The sequence below is a fragment of the Odocoileus virginianus genome, chromosome 34 (genome assembly GCF_023699985.2).
Source record: "Odocoileus virginianus isolate 20LAN1187 ecotype Illinois chromosome 34, Ovbor_1.2, whole genome shotgun sequence".
In the NCBI taxonomy this organism is placed as follows: Eukaryota; Metazoa; Chordata; class Mammalia; order Artiodactyla; family Cervidae; genus Odocoileus; species Odocoileus virginianus.
The window spans coordinates 16844922-16864395 of NC_069707.1; the positions used below are offsets into that span (position 1 = coordinate 16844922).

Consider the following 19474-nt stretch of genomic DNA (forward strand, 5'->3'; position numbering starts at 1 on the left):
GAAAAGAGTCAGACACGGCTTAGCAACTGAAGAGAAAGAACAAAGGAGAAGGGCCCATACGAAGCTGACGAGAATGGAAACGATGAACTGGGATTCTTCTTCACAGCGTAACGTGAGAGAAACGTTGGACTCCTCCATCTACGCTGATACTTAAAGCTGGTAAAATTTCATGCCCTCTAAACTATTGATTGTGAAGTCACTGTTGTCTTTTTCTTCAGAGCAAAATATATAAATATGTGCTTTAATGAAAATATTCTTTTGCAAGTTATATTTTATTAGAACAATCTGTAGAGTGCTTGGGAGAAATAATAGCAATTTCAAAAATCAAGAAATAATTTAAAAGCAATAAAATTCACCCTTTAACGTGTACAATTCAATGAGTTTCAGTATATTCACAGAGTTATGAACCAGTACCACTACTTAATTCCAGAGCACTGGAAAAGAAACTCCCCAAAGAAACTCCATACCCATTAGCAATCACTTCCATTTACCTCATTAATTTACTTCCATTTACCTCATTGATTCACTGAAACTATCTACTCTCTGTCTCTATGGTTTTCCCTATAGCTTTCCGAAAATCTCATGTAAATGGAATGATAGGACACGTGGCCTTTTGTGTCTGGCTTCTTTCACTGAGCATAATGTTTTTAAAGTTCATCAGTGTTGTAGTATGAATTGGTATTTTATCTCTTTATATGGCCAAATAATATTACCTTGTATGGACTGGCCATATTTTGTTTATATATTTATCAGTTGATGGACACTGGATTGTTTCCACCTTTTGCCTACCATGAGTAATGATGCTGTGAACATTTGTCTATATGTCTTTGTGTATACATATGTTTTTTATTCCCCTTGGGTAAATCCTGAGAGTAGAAACGCTGGATACGGTAACTCTATGTTTAATTTTTTGAAGAACTGCCAAACTGTTTTTAATACAGCTGCACCATTTTATATTCCCACCAGCAATGCATGAGAGTTTCAATTTCTCCACATCCTTGCCAACACTTGCTATTGCCTGTTTTTATTATTATTATTATTATTATAGCCATCCTAATGGGTGTGAAGTGGTATCTCACTGTGGTTTTGATTTGCATTTCCCTGATGACTAATGATGTTGAGCATATTTCATGTGTTTACTGGCCATTTGTATATTTTCTTTGGACAAATGTCTGTTCAAACACTGCTCATTTTAAAATTGGTTACTTGTCTTTTCAGTTTTTTTTCAGATTTCACTTTTTTTTAATGTTTTATTTTACATTGGAGTATAACCTGTTAACAATGTTGTGGTAGTTTCAGGCGGACATCAAAGGGACTCAGCCACACCTATGCATGTATCCATTCTCCCCCAAACTCCCTTTCCTATCCAGGCTGCCACATAACCCTGAGCAAGAGTTCCCTGTGCAGTAAGTAGGATCCTGTTCACGATCCATCGAGTTTTGAGAGTTCTATATTTTTTCTGAATTTGCAAATATATTCTCCCATTCTGTGGATCGTCTTTTCACTTTCTTGAAATGTCAAAGCATAAGATTGTAGTCTTCATGGAATCCAATTTATCTAGTTTTTCTTTGGTTGCTTGCGCTTTCAGTATCGTATCTAAGAAACCATTGCCTAATCCAAAGTCACAAAGATATACAGCTGTATTTTCTCTTGGAAGTTTCATAGTTTTAGTGCTAATATTCAGGTCTTTGATTCATTTTGAGTTAATTGTGTGTATGGTGTGAGCTAGTGATCTAACTTCATTCCATTGCATGTGAATATCCATCTGCCTCAGCAGCATGTTTTTGAAAAGACTTTTTTCCCCCCTCTATTTGTTTGACACCCTTACTGAAAACCCACTAACCATAAAACTACAGTTTTATTTCTGGACTGTCAGTCCTATTCCATTGATCTATATGTTTATCTTATGCCAGTACCACAGAATCTAGCTTACTATTTCTTTAATCTAAATTTTGAAATCAGGAAGGGTGAATCCGTGCAACTGTGTTCTTCTTTACCAAGATTGTTTTGGCTATTCTGGGCCCCTTGCATTTCCTTATGAATTTTAGGATCAGCTTGTCAATTTCTGCAAAAGAGGCAGTCGAGATTTTGACAGGGACTGTGTGTAATTAATAGATCAATATAGGGACTACTGCCATTTTAATAACATTAAGTCTTCCAATCCATGAACATAGAAGTCTTTCCACGTACTGGATTTTCCTTTAATTTGTTTCATTGATGTTTTTCAATTTTCAGTGTATAAGCCCTATAATTCTTTTATTTATTTTTTGATGCTATTTTAAATGGTCTTCCCTGATAGCTTAGTGGTAAATAATCTGCCTGAAGTGCAGGAGATCTAAATTTGATCCCTGGGTCAGAAAGATTCCCTGGAAAAGGAAAGGCAACCCACTCCAGTATTCTTTGTGTGTGTGTGTGTGTGTGTAATAAAGTTTTATAAAAGAGATAGAGAAAGCTTCTGACAATGACATCAGAAGGGGACAGAAAGAGTGCCCCCTTGTTAGTTTTTAGCAAGGCCACTCCAGTATTCTTTCCTGAAGAATCCCATGGACAGAGGAGCCTGGCGGGCCATAATCCATGGGATCATAAGAGTTGGACACAACTTAGTGACTAAACCACCATTATAAATGGAACTGTTTTTTAATTTAATTTTTGGATTGGCTGCTCACTGGTAGAAATCCAACTGGTTTTTGTATATTGATCTTGTATCCTCCAACCCTGCTGAACTCATTTTATTAGCTTTAATAGTTTCTTTGTGTGGATTCTTTAGGATTTTCAATATATTTGATCATGTCATCTGCAAACAGAGATAGTTTTACTTCTTCCCTTGCAGTATGGATGCCTTTTATTGCTTTTTCTTTTCTAATTGCCAAGTTATAATAATTTTGATAGACTAAGAAGCAATTATAAAAAGTATCTGATTAAATATTTAAATCCCCAATAAAGATATTATTTCCATATTGAATGCTTGGCATTCAACAGTAATTGACAAATAAAATAATCAAAAGATTCCATCATTCAGCACATATCCATAACAGAAGGCCATAAAAGGCTCAAAGTTAAAGAGTATAGTACAACATATCTAGATATATCTCAAACTTGGCTATGGTATGCAATTTGAATTTTTGCCTTTGTAATTATAGGTTTAATTTTCTTAAAATGTTTTATAGGCAGAGCAGCATTTTGTAAATTTGGAGCTTCAAGGCTAATTGTCATTGGAGTAAAATATAGTACTAATATCACTTACTTAGCAACCAGTCATATACCATTTTGATATAATTCTTCACATACGTATTTTTTAAATGAGCAATACTTTGTTTCCTCAGGGTCAGTCATAATATCTTCTACTATGTGCCCTCATGGTGCCTAGAAAATGCCTTGGATACATAGGGTCTCAACAGACATCGATTAGTTCTTGGCAGCTCTGAAGGGCTTAATGTACTGTTTAACACTAACACAATGATTCCACTAAACTGTGAGACCAGGATAATCTTCCAATACAGCTGATCTTTCTGACCAAATGCTAATAAAAGTCACCAGGGTAAAAAAGACCATCAGTATAATAGGTCCTTTCATTTGCGGTTCAATCAGTGAGTACCTCAAAAGTCTGTTCTCTGGAAACAACTGTGGAAGTTCAGATATTCGGATGAATCATTTAGTTCTTATTCATGAGGTTATGACCCAGGGAGGTTGAACTGGGCTTCACATTTAGTGGAATTGCATTACTAGTGTTTGTGAGTTGGATTTTCTGTAATAACCAGGCTGGGAGATAGACTGTGATTGTGACAAAGCTGCCAAAATAAACACAACTTGTAATTTCTTTGGGGAATGAAACTGTTCAAGAATTGGATGAATACATTTTTCCTTGTCTCTTAGCACAGCATAGAACGGCAATTTAGTCAAAATTTGTTATAACTAAATTGGTGACCTAGAAGGTGTGTTATAGCATATAAAGTACTTTATTCTAAGAGTGCAAAATGTATCTTAGAAGATTTAGATGAAGAACAGAGGCACTTAGAAACCTGAGGTGGAAATGATTTCTCCTGAATTTCGTGGTTAATCAGCACAGGAAGTGTGTGCTAAGTCACTTCAGTTGTGTCCGACTCTTTGCAACCCTATGGACCATAGCCTGCCAGGCTCCTCTGTCCATGGAATTCTCCAGGCATGAATATTGGAGCGGATTGGCATGCCTTCCTCCAGAGGATCTTCCCCTCCCAGGGATTGAACAAACCTGGGTATCCTGCATTACAGGCAGATCCTTTACCGTCTGAGCCACAGCATACAATACACCATCACAAATAATAACCTTTCTCAAACTTAGGGCGGGGCTTTTAAATCCTTTCTAAAAACCTATGGAATTCACTGGAAATTGGCAAATTAAGTCAGGCCAGATCAATGAGTTGATTTGGGGGTTTGGGATAGGCATTAAAATTAACAATGGCAATGAGTTGCTGCTCATCCTTGTTTTTAGTAGAACTATAAATCTGCTCCTGAAGTCTGTTTTACCAACTTTGTCATCTTTTCTGTAATGTGTACTTTCTGAAATGATGGTAAAAAACAGGAGAGATTTTTATGGAGGGCTGACCCTGACCTCCCCTGTGCAAGCTCTGTGCCATGTAAATTTTTAAATCTTTGTTAACAATAATGAATCAAATAGCATAACTGTCTTCACTCTAGTGTACATTTCTCTAGGAATTTAAATTTTCAAATAATGTAAACATCATTAACAGTACCTAAGTGACTCTCCTGTGTGCCCTCCTCTTTCCCATAGATCACAGATTCACAGAATGACAGAGTTTGAGGTCTAGAGACAATGTGGATTAATCCATCCCCTTCCAACTCCCTTCCCACCCTGTACCACTAGTCTCTTTCATCCCCACCCGCAGCCCAATCTGTGTTTGACTTGACTAGAGCTTTATGTTGTCTTTTCATCTCCTCAAGTACCCTGTGAGATGGATATTAAGACTATTTTTAGATGAGTAACCAAGGCCAGAGAGATTATTTGGCATGTTCAAGGTCACAAAGCTAAAAAAAGTACTATGTAACAACTAAAACCCAGCTCACAGCTAACCTGACCCCCAAATGACACTCTATTTAATATAATAAAACATCAAAAGGTGAAAATGACCTTTAGTTTGGCTTCTGCAACAGAGATGCTCTTTCTTTTTGTCATGTCTTGAATGTGTGCAATCTCATTAAATGCTATTGTTCAACAGTCTGCTCTCACAACTAGAATCTTCGGGCATTACTCATCAATTACTATGTCCCCAGATGCTCAGCTGGGACTGACAGGAGCCGACTGGCCTCTTGCTCCTTCCTCAGGATGCATTTTATAAGCTAATGTAAGTCTGGAGTGCCAGAGCAGATAACGGGACGGGAAGAGGAGAAGGATATAGTATTCCCTTTATTCCTTCCCCTAACCTATTGTAAGCAGTCCCAGCTGCCTCAGATATTGTGACCCACTTCACTAAGAAAGGAAAAAAACAGGAAGCAATACGTCATAGTAAAATGTATACAAAATCCTAAATGCACTTAAAATGTCTATCAAGACAAGCAAATATCCTCCAGTGGTAAACTTAATGACTGTGAAAAGACGTCTAAAGCCCTCTTTACATCAAAATCCCGATTTTTTCCTCAACATATATTTGCCAATTGTTAGGCATTTCAACTTTAATGTCCCTATTATCATTTGCACACAAATTTTCAATACTTACTCTTTCTTTGTCTATCCTACAAAGATGCACACAACAAAAACCCTCCCCCTCCCACCCGCACCCCAAGTGATTCTTCATTCTTGGCAACTATGGTTACATGAATGTTATGTCTGTGGTTTCTATTTTATGGCCAATTTGTAAAAGTGAAGGGAGCTCCCAAATATTTCACTCAGTGAATTATATATTTTTATGTTGCCTGCCTTGTAAGTTCTGCAAATGCCACAAATCCCCAGGGCCTGACAGGCTTGTGTGGAGCGTGCCAAATAAACAGAAGTCTTTCCAAAATCCTGAGCACAACAGTAACTACCACCAGATGACATCCACAATTCACTAGCTTCCCCCAGGTTTGAAATGGGGCGGAGAAGGAAGCCTTTCTAGGTAAAAAGCAAACTTGGTCTGGACCTAGATTTTTCATAGTCCATGATTATAGATCTCTCTGGGGACTGGTCTTGTCGGAAGAATGAACATCAATCCTGCTTTCAAGTCTTTGCAAAACGATATTTAATATAGTGTGTTACAAGCTCTAGTTCCTGGATGGCTATATATTTGAATTACCTGTGAAACTCCTAAAACTCCGGATTTCTGGGCCCCACTTGGAGACGAACTGAAACAGAAAGTCTAGGATGATGAGGGTCAGGAGGCTGGCTCTAAAGGCTTCTTTGGGACCCTGCTACCGCTAGGTCCGTTTAGAAGAATCACTATTGTAGTAGACTCCTAGCCTTCCAGGTTAAGCTGTTGGCTGCTTCCAAACAGCATCATGAGGGATTATGGTGGGGGAGAAGGTTGCTTGCATGATACTGGAGAAGAGTCTGGGTGAAAGGCACTGTCACGGACTCTCCAGAGTGCTGCTGGCCTCTTACCCACAGTTCAAAGTCATGATTAACCTGACAGATATGCTCACACTAGAGTAGGGTCCCATCCCCTAGAATGATTAGAGAACAAATACGCTGGTTAACGGGCTCCCCAAGTGGTCCTGGTGATAAAGAGTTTGCCTGCCAATGGAGGAGACTTAAGAGATGTTCGATCCCTGGATTGGGAAGATCCCCAGGAGAAGGAAATAGCAACCCACTCCAGTATTCTTGGCTGGAGAATCCCATGGACAGAGGAGCCTGGCAGGCTAGTCCATAGTGTTGCATAGTCAGATATGATTTTAGTGACTTAGCATCAAGCACGCACATGCTGGTTAACTGAATGTGCGTGCAGAGGTGCTCAGTCGGTAAGTCATGTCTGACTCCTTGTGACACCATGGACAGTAGCCCGCCAGGTTCCTCTCTCCACAGGGTTTCCCAGGCAAGAATACTGGAGTGGGTTGCCATTTCTTTCTCCAGGGGATCATGCTGACCCAGGGATCAAACCTGGGTCTCCTGCATTGCAGGTAGATTCTTTACCACTAAGCTATGAGGGAACTCATAGCCAACTGAATGTGTAGGTTGACTGAAATTCATACTATACACCATCAAAGCATTAGACCCTTAGTATCCATGTTATCCTAAAGATGAAGTGATGTTCTTTGAGGAATAAAAGTCATTTTGTGATTTTTCAGCACCTCCATTCCATGGTTCCTCACACCAATGAGGCCACAGCCATGGTTTCGTGAGGCTAGAACTCAGCGACAGGTGTGGTGCTCACTGTCCACAGGATTTGAGCAGTTTTAATCCATTCTGTGAATCTCCACCTGGAAATTCCCTAGGACACTGCAGTGCCAGGAACTGGTCGCCTTGCGTCTTGGAGCCTCAGTGTCCTCATCTGTAAGAGGGGTTGCTGTCTTTGTTGTTCAGTCGCTCAGTCGTGTCTGCCTCTTTGCAACGCCATGGACAGCAGCATGCCAGGCTTCCCTGTCCTTCACTATTTCCTGGAGCTTGCTCAAACTCAGGTCCACTGAGTCAGTGATGCCACCCCACCATCTCACCCTCTGTCTCCCTCTTCTTAAAAACGACAATATTGGTTCTAAAACAACATTTTTACAGTGTTTTCGTCCCAACAGTTTGTGTATTTAATCCACATGCACAAACATGTTATCCACATGCACAAACCAGGTAGACCCAGTCTATTAGAGGAATAGAACAGGTGGATTTGTACAGCTCTATTTGTCTTTCTGTAGATAGCATTAGACATGGAACTATCTCATGTAGGAGCAGGGGGAAAGGAGAAAGCATAAGTTTCAGATCTGGCAAGGTTTCTGGATGAAGACGGGTTATAAATAACTAGATGATACAAAGATGTGATTTGAGAATTAGGGGTAGAAAGAGTTTTCCATGCAAAAGGTAGTGTGAGGGAAAAGAGAGTTCTTTAACGGGTCCTGTATGTTTCCTCCTCTAGAATGGAGGGTCCAGGGATCGGAGAGTCGATGGTGATTAGGAAACAGATGCATCTGTTAAAAGACCTAAAATGACTTGATGGGCAAAAGCCAGTGAGAATCACTGCTGAGTTCTGGACAGCACTACTGGAAGGCTGAGCCCCATACAGACTTTAGTGTTTGGTGATGGTCTTAAAAAACAAAAAACAACAGAGAACTTGAAATGGTTAAAACTGTAGAAGGGAGAAAAAAACATAAGAAGAGCATAAAGGAAGATTTATTACATGACAAGCCCAAATAAGAATGGGACATATACAGAAATGCCAGAGTTTCCAAAAGACAACTGTGAGTGCCCATAGAGCTGGAATCCATGGGCAGCATAAATTACTGGAACTTTTTTTCCTATTTCTTTGATGAATATATATGATAAACTGCTGCTGTGCTATGCTCAGTCGCTCAGTCACGTCCAACTCTTTGCAACCCTATGGACTGTAGCCCTCCAGGCTCCTCTGTCCAGGGGATTCTCCAGGCAAGAATACTGGAGTGAGCTGCTATGCCCTCCTCCAGGAGATCTTCCTGATCCAAGGATCGAACCCATGTCTTTTTCACCTCCTGCATTGGCAGGCAGGTTCTTTATTACCACCAGCATCACCAGCATCACCATATTTGACAAGGAAAAATATTAAAATCTTGTGTTAATTTCTAAGGCATTTCCAAGTGATATCTTGATAATAATATGGATTGAAATGAATAATTTAGTAACTTCAGAAGAGAGTATCATTTACTGGGTTAAAATCCAGCCCTAACCCTGGATATTCATTGGAAGGACTGATGCTGAAGCTGAAACTCCAGTACTTTGGCCACCTGACTGAAAGTCAGGAAACTGATTTTCCTGTTGGCCAAACTAGTTGAGTGACTCTGAACATGGGACCTTGATCAACATCTCTAGGCCAAATTTTCCTCATGGATAAACTGGAGGTACTGAAACCAGTGATTTCAAGGTTCCTTCTGTTCACTTCCCATGATGTTAAGGCAGGGATATACAATTCTTACAGATGCTCAGAAGGTTATTTAAATGGCATCCTGTGCCCCAAATATTCCACTCTGGTCTATCTAGTGTCCTCATCTCCATCATGTACAACATCATTACACTATTTCTAGGAATGTAATACCCTGCACACTGTAATGACATACCATACAAAGAAGCAATTTCCCCCAAGGAGCCAGAATTAATTTTTGGAAGTGATGATTAAACCATCATAGTTGAACTTTGAAGTATGCTTCAGAAAAAAATTACTTCCAGTTTGACTAAAAACTCAAATCTCAGGTGACCTTGGGCGAATGTTATCAATACCATGAACCTATGAACATTTTCAAATTTCAAGCTGACAAATGCTAAGAAAATATACTTTATTTTTTTGGGCTCCAAAATCACTGCAGATGGTGACTGCAGCCATGAAATTAAAAGATGCTTGCTCCTTGGAAGAAAAGTTATGACCAACTTAGACAGCATATTAAAAAGCAGAGACATGACTTTGCCAACAAAGGTCCATCTAATCAAAGCTATGGTTTTTCCAGTAGTCATGTGTGGATGTGGGAGTTGGACTACAAAGAAAGCTAAGTGCCGAAGAATTGATGCTTTTGAACTGTGGTGTTGAAGAAGGCTCTTGAGAGTTCCTTGGACAGCAAGGAGATCCAACCAGTCTATCCTAAAGGAAATCAGTCCTAATATTCATTGGAAGGACTGATGCTGAAGGTGAAACTCCAATACTTTGGCCACCTGATTCAAAGAACTGACTCATTGGAAAAGACCCTGATGCTGGGAAAGATTGAAGGCAGGAGGAGAAGGGGACGACAGAGGATGAGATGGTTGGATGGCATCAGTGACTCAATGGACACGAGTTTGAGTAAACTCCAGGAGTTGGTGATGGGCAGGGAGGCCTGGTGTGCTGCAGTCCATGCAGTCACAAGAGTCAGACATGACTGAGCAACTGAGCTGAACTGAAGAAAATATACATATTAGGAAAAGGCACATTCAGTTCTAATTCTGTGACATTCATGTTTCTTTCTCTGGTCAGTATGCAAATCACAGAATACATGTCCATAATCTGGGTATCTCACTATATGGTACATAATGTATGAAATTTACAAATTTTAAACTTCAACCCTCAGTCTAGCTCATGAGTATGGAATACTCGTATGTTTGGCAGAAATGAGATGAAGTTTACATGCCATGGGAGGATGCAAAAGTTTTAGAGGATAAACCATCCTGAAGGATTACTTCAAATCGTTTGCTTCCACATATATATGGTAGGCCTACTGCACTTGTGTTTGAAACCTCTGACTCTTCTAAGAGTCCCTTAAACCTTGTCCATGGCTTTTATTATCAAAATGAAATAGAGAAACCCAATATGGTTATGTCAATCTTATTTGACTCTCATCTTCCTGTGTGTGTGTACATGCATGTGGATATGCCTCATATGTTTTGTTGCACTCAAACACACTATAAGTGGTACTGCAGTAGTAAATTTGGACCAATTCTAGCCATTTCTGGCACGACCTTCTATGCTACGTATTCAGTGATCCAAAAGTCTTTATTAAACAAAATCCTGGATATCAGAGTTGTGGATTTTCCAGTTAAGAGCAGAGAGGAACTCAGGGTCCTCAAATTAGTTCTAGATCTGGAGTTGTTTCATTGCAATTATTAATCAATTCAGGTGATTTTATACATTAACTTTTGAACCAGAATATGTAATTTCATAGATGCCTTGGGGTAGATAATCTTTCCACTAGACCCACATACAGAGTTTAACTCACCATTCGTCCATGGAGTCACAAAGAGTTGGACATGACTGAGTGACTTTCACTTTCTTTTCAGATCTATAACACATTTTCTCTTAATCACAGGCTTCTTCAGATACAATATGCAGACACTTTATATCGACTTTTAAGATTTGAAAGTCTCCTTCAAGTTAAGGTTTATTTCTGTCCTATGTTATTTTTAGTTAGGAATTTAGATTCTGAACATAATTTAAAAATTCATTTGTTATAATGCAATAGAGGAGAAGTATTGGCACACTATACATTTTGTAATTTATAGCAGGTATTGCTGGTATGGGCCAACCATTCATTTTAGAACGGTTTCCTCTGATTACTGGTGGGGAGAAGAGTCAAATATCTTCATTACAGTCTTCATAAGGGAAGACTACCCTCATTGTAAATAGTACAAAGACTAGGTGACCAGACACACTTGGTTGCCAATACTCCCCTCTCATCATAGCACCATGTAAAAACTTTAAGATCAAAGCCTTAGATCCACTGTTCATTGTGAATCACACCATCGTTTTTCCCGTTTAAAATGTCTGAATCAAATTTGGGAGTATGAATTTATAGCAAGAACCTTATCCTTGGATTCAAATGATCATTGTTTAAGGTTTTCATAACAAAACCAACACTTGAAAAATAGTGTGGCAGATTTGGACAGTAACTGCCCCTAACCAATCCCACCAGCCTATATCCATGAAGAGTATAACATCCTCCCACAGAGACCCTGGGCCTGGCCATGCAGCTTGCTTTTGTCAACGAGACATTAGCAAGCTTATGCAAGTAGAGGCTTGAAAAGAGCTTGCACACTGTGGCTGAATCTTGCTAGTCGTGGGGAGACTTTCCCTCATAATATGACCCTAGGCAAGCCTCCAGGAAGATAAGAGACCCTGTGGAATATTGAAAATTTTGTGACTGAACTCAACAGATAATTCCTGAGTGCCAATCATTTGCTTATTGGCATGAAGTTAATTGATTATTGTGATGATCTGATGGTCTGTCTTGGACTAGAGTCTAAATTCCAAGGCTGTAGAAGCACCTCTGCTTTTCCTTACTACTGTATCTTCAGTACAACTCAATGTCTGACACATAGTAGATAAAGAATAAATCGCTGTCAAATGGGCGAATACAACAAAGGTTACAAGTCTCCTGCCCTGTATGAACTCAGTCTAGCCAAGCGAACCAACCATGGGCACCACATGCTTTGATAACCTGTGGCAAGAACCCTGTCAAGGATATGGTACAGGCAGAAAGAGTGATGGACTTGGCCTTGGGGACTCAGGGAAGGTTTCATAGAGAGCATGACATTTAAGCTATGCCTTGGTGCAAGCATGTTCAGCCACTTCAGTCACGTTTGACTCTTCATGACCTTGTGGACTATAGCCCATTAGGCTCCTCTGTCCACAGGATTCTCCAGGCAGGAATACTGGAGTGGGTTGCCATTTCCTTCTCCAGGGGCTCTTTCCGACACAAGGATAGAACGTGCGTCTCCTGTGTCTCCAGCATGGCAGGCAGATTCTTTAATGCTGAGCCAGCTTGGAAGCTATGATTTGATATCTCTAGAAACAGTATAGTCTTGATTCAGTCATTTTCCCTTTGTCCAAATAACCTACCAAATTCTTGTTGGTAGCTACCAATAAAGAACTTTCTAGCTCTCTCAGCTTGATTTGTCTACACAGAGTTGGCTTCTTGGGCATTTTTCACCTTCATGAGGACATGTGCATTGCCCGGGTGATATGAAAGGAGAATGCATCATGCAAAATTCATCAACTGTTAATGTTGCCCCCTCATGCCCACTGGGCTTAAAAAGACAAAGCAAGAAAACTGAGGAGCTGCAGCCTCTAACAACAACTGGGTTGAACATGACTAAAGAATTTTCAGGATTGCTTTATGTCATATCTCCATATATCAATAAGGACACTTTTGCTGGCAGGTAACAGAAAACCCAACCCAATTCAAACAGTAAGAAAAATATAGAGGCACACCTCATTTTGTTGTGTTTTACTTTATTGTGCTTCATAGATACTGCTTTTTTTCTTCACAAATTGGAAGTTTGTGGCAACTTCGTACCCAGCAAGTCTACTGGTGCCATTTTCCAATAGCATTTGTTCACTTTGTGTCTCTGTGTCAAACTTTGGTAATTCTCACAATATTTCAAACTTTTTCATTATTATTCTATTTTCATGGTGATCCACAATCTTTGATGTTATTGCTACAACTCATGAACACTCAGACAGATGATAGCATTTTTAAACAATAAAGTATCCGAAATCACTGCAGATGGTGACTGCAGCCATGAAATTAAAAGACGCTTGCTCCTTGGAAGAGAAGTTATGAGCAACCTAGATAGCATATTAAAAAGCAGAGACATTATTACTTTGCCAACAAAGATCTGTCTAGTCAAAGCTACCATTTTTCCAGTAGTCATGTATGGATGTGAGAGTTGTACTATAAAGAAAGCTGAGCATCAAAGAATTGATGCTTTCAAACTATGGTGGTGGAGAAGACTCTTGAGAGTCCCTTGGACTATAAGGAGGTCCAATTAGTCCATCCTAAAGGAAATCAGTCCTAATATTCATTGGAAGGACTGATGCTGAAGCTGAAACTCCAATACTTTGGCCACCTGATTCAAAGAACTGACTCATTGGAAAAGACCCTGATGCTGGGAAAGACTGAAAGCAGGAGAAGAAGGGGACAACAGAGGATGAGATGATTAGATGGCATCACTGACTCAATGGACATGAGTCTGAGTAAGCTCTGGGAGTTGGTGATGGACAGGGAGGCCTGGTGTGCTGCAGTCCATGGGGTTGCAAAGAGTTGGACATGACTGAGTGACTGAACTGAACTGAACTGGATTTTGTTTTTAAAGACACAGCTATTGAGCATGTACTATACTCCATTTGGTAAACATAAATTTGATACTCACTGGGAAAGGGAAACCAAAAAGTTAATGTGATTCACTTTATTGCTTCACTCACTTTATTGCAGTGGTCTGAAACAAAACCTGCAATATCCCTGTATTCTCTTAGAAATAAATAAATAAAATGAAAACATATTCTCTTTCAAAACAGATGTCCTTGGGCATGGAGACTGTAGAATTCATTCCATATTTTTGTTCCATTTTTCTCTGCTCTCCTAGTATGTCAGTATTGTCCTGATATTAGCTCTCCTCATATTGCAAGATGGCTGCTGCAATTCCAGCCATCACATGAAGAACATCAAACTCCAGAGGAAGAAGAAATTATCTTTCTCAAGTGCTTCCTATGAGATATGAAAGTGTTACTTAGAAGGTCCTAAGAAAACTTTGCCTCATGTTTCCTTAGTCAGGTCTAAGCCACCAGCCCACATCTCAACTAACAATTAGCAAACTAAATGAGACAACCACTATAGGCTTAAATTACTCATGAGTCATCTTTGATGTAGGGATGGGATTACCTTCCCCACAGAGTAAAATTTGAGTAAAATCAGATTTCTGCTAAAGAAGAGGATATTGTGGGGAGATGAGAGTTGGGTAAGCAACAAATAAGGCCTACTATACCCAAGTACTCAAAGGCCCCATTGTTCTTCATTCTTCAAACACCCATTCATGAAACCCCATTCCTCAGCTGCAGAAGAGGGAGTTAGAGTGGCAGACACAGAGACCATTTCTAAACAATGACAAGGCTCTATTTGCTGGTTGTGGCCCAAATATACCCCTGCAGCTTTCTCCCAGGCACACGTTTGTTGACAGCTGGAGAAGTGGACAGATGAAATACATTCCCCTTCTACATGAAATGACATCAACCCCCACGCACTGAAATGAAATGGAGAATTAGCAACAAGGTGAACTTGAGCTGGAAGATTAACTCCGCATAAGAATCTAGGATTCATAAGGTATTTTTAGCTAGAGATGGTAATAAGATAAAAAAAAATTGCTCTCAGATGAACAAATGTCATACTGCCTACATGTTGGAGGCTTTTTACAAGTATGACTTTTTTATAAATGAATTAATTTTGAACAAGAGTGGGATGTAATATAGACCCAATCCATCAGCATGGATCTGACCATGGAGAGTACATTTCCATCGTATCTGAAGGTTGGTTCTTTTTTTCATTTGTTACTTGGTGCTGTGTAAACAGATTTTTTCAGAAATTTCCACCAAGATAGATGAAGCATCCCATTTACTATGCATGCATGCGTGCTCAGTCCTTTCAGTCGTGTCTGACTCTTTGTGACCCTATGGACTAGAGCCCACCAGGCTCCTCTCATACATGCGATTCTCCAGGCAAGAATACTGGAGTGGTTGCCATGTCCTCCTCCAGGGGATCTTTCCAACCCAGGGATCAAACCTGCATCTCCTGCATTACAGGTGGATTCTTTACTCTTGAGTCACAGAGGAAGGGAGCTATTATTACATTCAGACTATCAAACACTGTTAAGTAAAAGAATCATTATTCTCCAAAATATTTTTTATTTGCCATCCCTCAAGACTTTACTATCTGATAGAAAGAAAAGAAAGGAAGACAATTTACAGAGCAAAAAACTGTCTTAACAGCTAGAGAGTCTCCATCAGGTATAAAATTCCTGGTTTTCCCTGTAACTGTCAAGGAGTAGATCTGAATAAGCAATAAGAAAATCTTTGTTAGGGGAGTTTATGTGAAGACAGACAAATGTGGTAAAATAAAGGAAGCTGAAGAATAAACAGAAGGGAAAAGACATGGGTTTTAAGGGTCCATTGCTGGGTCTTTGACTGGCGTTTCTCTGGAGCAGTGAGGTAACATCCAGTGCTTGCCAACAGAAGGAGAGTTATCCTGGACCAGAGTCTTAGCAAGGCCTGATGTCCAGCCTACATCAGTGACACACAGGGGTCCATCATTCACTAATACCTCCACTCCAGGCCCCCTTCAGAGACTCTGTATTTGAGTGGCTCTCTGTTTGTCTATCAAAAGGTTGGCTGATGGACACAGTACACTAGGATATTGTTTGAAGGACAGAATCCTAATTTCTCTGGACACTCTGGATTTTTAGCCTTGGACCAAGTTAGGACATCACAAGGCTGTCTTTTGGAACATAATTTCTTGGCCCCATTATGAGCTTCTTCAATCAAATACTATTTTGTCATCATGTCCTTTGTGGTCAGTGAGGGACGCCATAAAATACAGCACCACACAATTCACTTCTGTGTTAGTGACTGGGATGTAATCAACCAAATCAACCACAGTGTCTCCTAATTTTCACATTTTTTTTTCTCATCTCAAGGGTCTTGTTTGTTGGTACCTCATATGGACATGAGTTTGAGCAAGCTCCGGGAGTTGGTGATGGACAGGGAGGCCTGGCGTACTGCAGTCCATGGGGTTGCAAAGTGTCAGACATGACTGAGCGACTGAACTGACTGTGTATGTAATTATCTTCTTAAGAAACAACCCAAAACTATGAGTACAAGTACTCCCATATAAAAGATAAGAGAAACAATAATTAGAAGGATTAACATTTGCCCAAGGTCAACTACAGAGCTTTGGTATTCAACCCCAAATTCATGCTCTCTACTCCACTATGCTATCTGAAAAACTAGTATATTTCTGCTGCACAGATATTAAGAACTATGTTACTACTTACAGCCTCATTTTTCCTGTAGCTACTAGGAAATTCAGAGTAACGGTTGTTCAATTACAGCAATTTTTTTTGGAATTTATAGTCTCCAGACAGTTTTAATTTCAAATTATATTTACCATGTACTTGATATGTTTTTGCTTATATTTTATCATTGTTTTACATTTTCTATATATCTCAAATTATTTGAAGGATGAACAAAGAATAAATCCACCAGTAAACAAAATGCATTTGCATTATTTTGTTGACTGTTAAAACATCAGTTTATGATTTATCTTTCTTTGCCTACAGTCATATCCACAATCTCATGGTAGACTAACTGCAAACCTGAGTCAGTTCACCGTAGTTTATTAAAATTAACCATTTTAGTTGCTCCTCTGTCCTCTAGCAACAATATCTCCATTTTCATCTGGAGCATCACTCCCTCCCTTGCAGTCCATGGGATTTTGGAGGGCTGCCAACTCCTGCTTCAGGGGAGGGTGTTTGAATCAAGCATGTTCAACCAGCACATCCATCCACTGAACAAAGAAACCAGTTAAGAGATGGGCACCTGATCCACATGTGTTCAGTGAGACTCAAGCTCAGGATTTTGTAGGTCTGTTGAAAGTCAAGCTCTTTTTCCTTCTGTAATTTGTGAGTTAGGTGCAGGCCTGGGTCTGCTTGCATCCACTTTACTACCAAAACAGAGAATATATCCAAGAGTTAGGCTGCTCAACTGGGAGGTAAGAATGAAAGTGAAGTTGCCCAGTCATGTCCGACTCTTTGAGACCCCATGGACTGTAGCCTACCAGGCTCCTCCATCCATGGGATTTTACAGGCAAGAGTACTGGAGTGGGTTGCCATTTCCTTCTCCGGGGGGTCTTCCTGACCCAGGGATTGAACCCGGGTCTCCCACATTGCAGGCAGATGCTTTATCGTCTGAGCCACCAGGAAGCCTGGGAGGTAAGAATAGACCAGAGCTAATGGTACAGATTGAGTCCCTGGATCAAGCCATACCTGATTGAGATGCTTTAGTTATATGATGTAAATATATTACTTCTCTTCTGAAAGATAGTCCCACATATGGGCATATACACATATACATACACACACTGACAGTATTGAGTTTCTTTATACAGTCTCAGTTGGGTTTTTATGTTAGAACCTGGAGATCTGAGTAGTATTCTGAGATACTGGTGAACAAGTTTGTAAGAAAGTCAACTTCTTCCATGAAGCCCTCTCTAACTCTTCTGGGCCACAGTGATCTCCTCCTCAACTCTGAACTAAGATTTACATTGAGTCTGGACAGAATTACTCTTCCTTTAGTTAAGCACATGAAGATTTATATAACTCTCTAATCAGTCTTGTGATCGGTCAATAATGCCAGCCTCATCTACTCAGTAGCCTGTAAGGTTTTGGGAAGGCTGAGACCTCAAGATATTGCTATGTTTTTTCTTCCCCTACCCTTGTTCCCTTCCCTTCCCTTCTCTTTTCTTCTCTCTCTCTCCTTCTTTTCCCATAACACTTAGCCCAGTACAAAACAGGAATACAATAACTACTGATTGGTCAATTATCAATGTGCTCCAGCATTAATGTTGTCAGTGAATATTTTCTGTAAAAATGTAACACTATTTTTGTATTGTTAGTTGATTTCTCTTATCCTCACAGTCTGCTCACCTTTAATATGGACAATTAGCTTTTTCAAACCTATTATCAACTACATAAAATACTTTGAAATGACTCCCAGCCCTATGACAGATTCTACCTGTTGCCTGCCTAATATCTATTCTTCCTCTCATTTTAATAGAATCATGGCTTCATTATAGGTAACAATATAGCCAGCTAAAAATATTCACCTTCTTAGATTCATTTGAACCTGGAGAGTGACTGAGTTATTGAATTCTGGTCATTCATTCAGCAAATGAATGAGCTATAAATGTTTATCAACAATTGGCCTTTTGAGAAATCTTTTAATAATGGGCAGACTTATCTAGCATCCTTCTTCAGTCCTTCTTCCTTCCTGAAACATAGACACAATGCCTCCTGACGGGCAGCAGCCATCTTGTGATAATGAGGAAACAAGCATAAGGATAACCCCAAAGCTAAGATCTGTAGACTAATAAGGACAGTTGAAGAGGAAAAGATAGGTCCCCAGTGACATCACTGTGCTATTGTACCAGCCCTGGATGGCTTATTGCATAAAATAAATAAGCTTTGCTTGTTTAGGCCACTGTAGTTAGGTTTTTTGGCCAAATGCATTTCTAACTGATACAGACCTTTCCCTTTTTAATTTTTGGGTGATTTTATGAATTTTATAATAAAAAAACCCCCCAGGTTTGGCTATCTTCTGAGACAATCAAGAGTAATCATGGTGAAAAGATCTCCAGGTTTAACCACAGCTTCTGAGCCTGCAGTGCACTGATACTGCAGGAGCAGAACGATCAACTTAAAGATTTTACATCTATGATCAAAATATGTCCCCTGAAAGGTTCTCACAAAGAATGCCTGTTTTCTTTCTTCAAGTGTTTTAACTTTATAAGCCCTTCACATACCAGGGTGCTCTCTCTTTCCTCGGTAGTTTATAAAATATTTATGGTTGGAAGGCAAAGGTAGCTGAATGAGGAGGCCTGTTTGTTCCCAGCATGCATCTGCACCAGGAGCCTGTCAAATGTAACTCACTGGAGTGTTTTTAATCTGTTATGGTAAAGACTCCCTCCTGAAGATGTATAAGGTTTACTTACCACACACTCTCTCTCTCTCTGTATTTGCTCAGAAACATAGCTAGAGTCCTTCAGCCCTAACTAACATCTCCTCTTCAGTGTAAGAGCATTCAGTATACACTCTGCACCTGGAAACTTCTGTGGCCAATAAACAACTTTTGACCTACTTCTGTGAGTTGTTCTCGAGGCCAAACCATGTTCTCAAATCTGTCACAGGGAGTGTTCTCACCCAGAGGATCACTTGCCTCCAAGGATGAAAATGCAGTTTTATTTTTCAAGAATTTATAAACACTTCCTTTGAAGTTTCAGGGGAATAATATCAATATTTGGTAAGCTTAGACATAAACTATTTAGA

General features: G+C 39.7%; 1 protein-coding gene across 2 annotated transcripts in view; it reads right to left on the reverse strand.

The window, feature by feature from the left end:
* UST (uronyl 2-sulfotransferase) overlaps positions 1-19474 on the reverse strand; it is a 304142-nt gene that overhangs the window by 118930 nt on the left and 165738 nt on the right. The window lies entirely within an intron of this gene.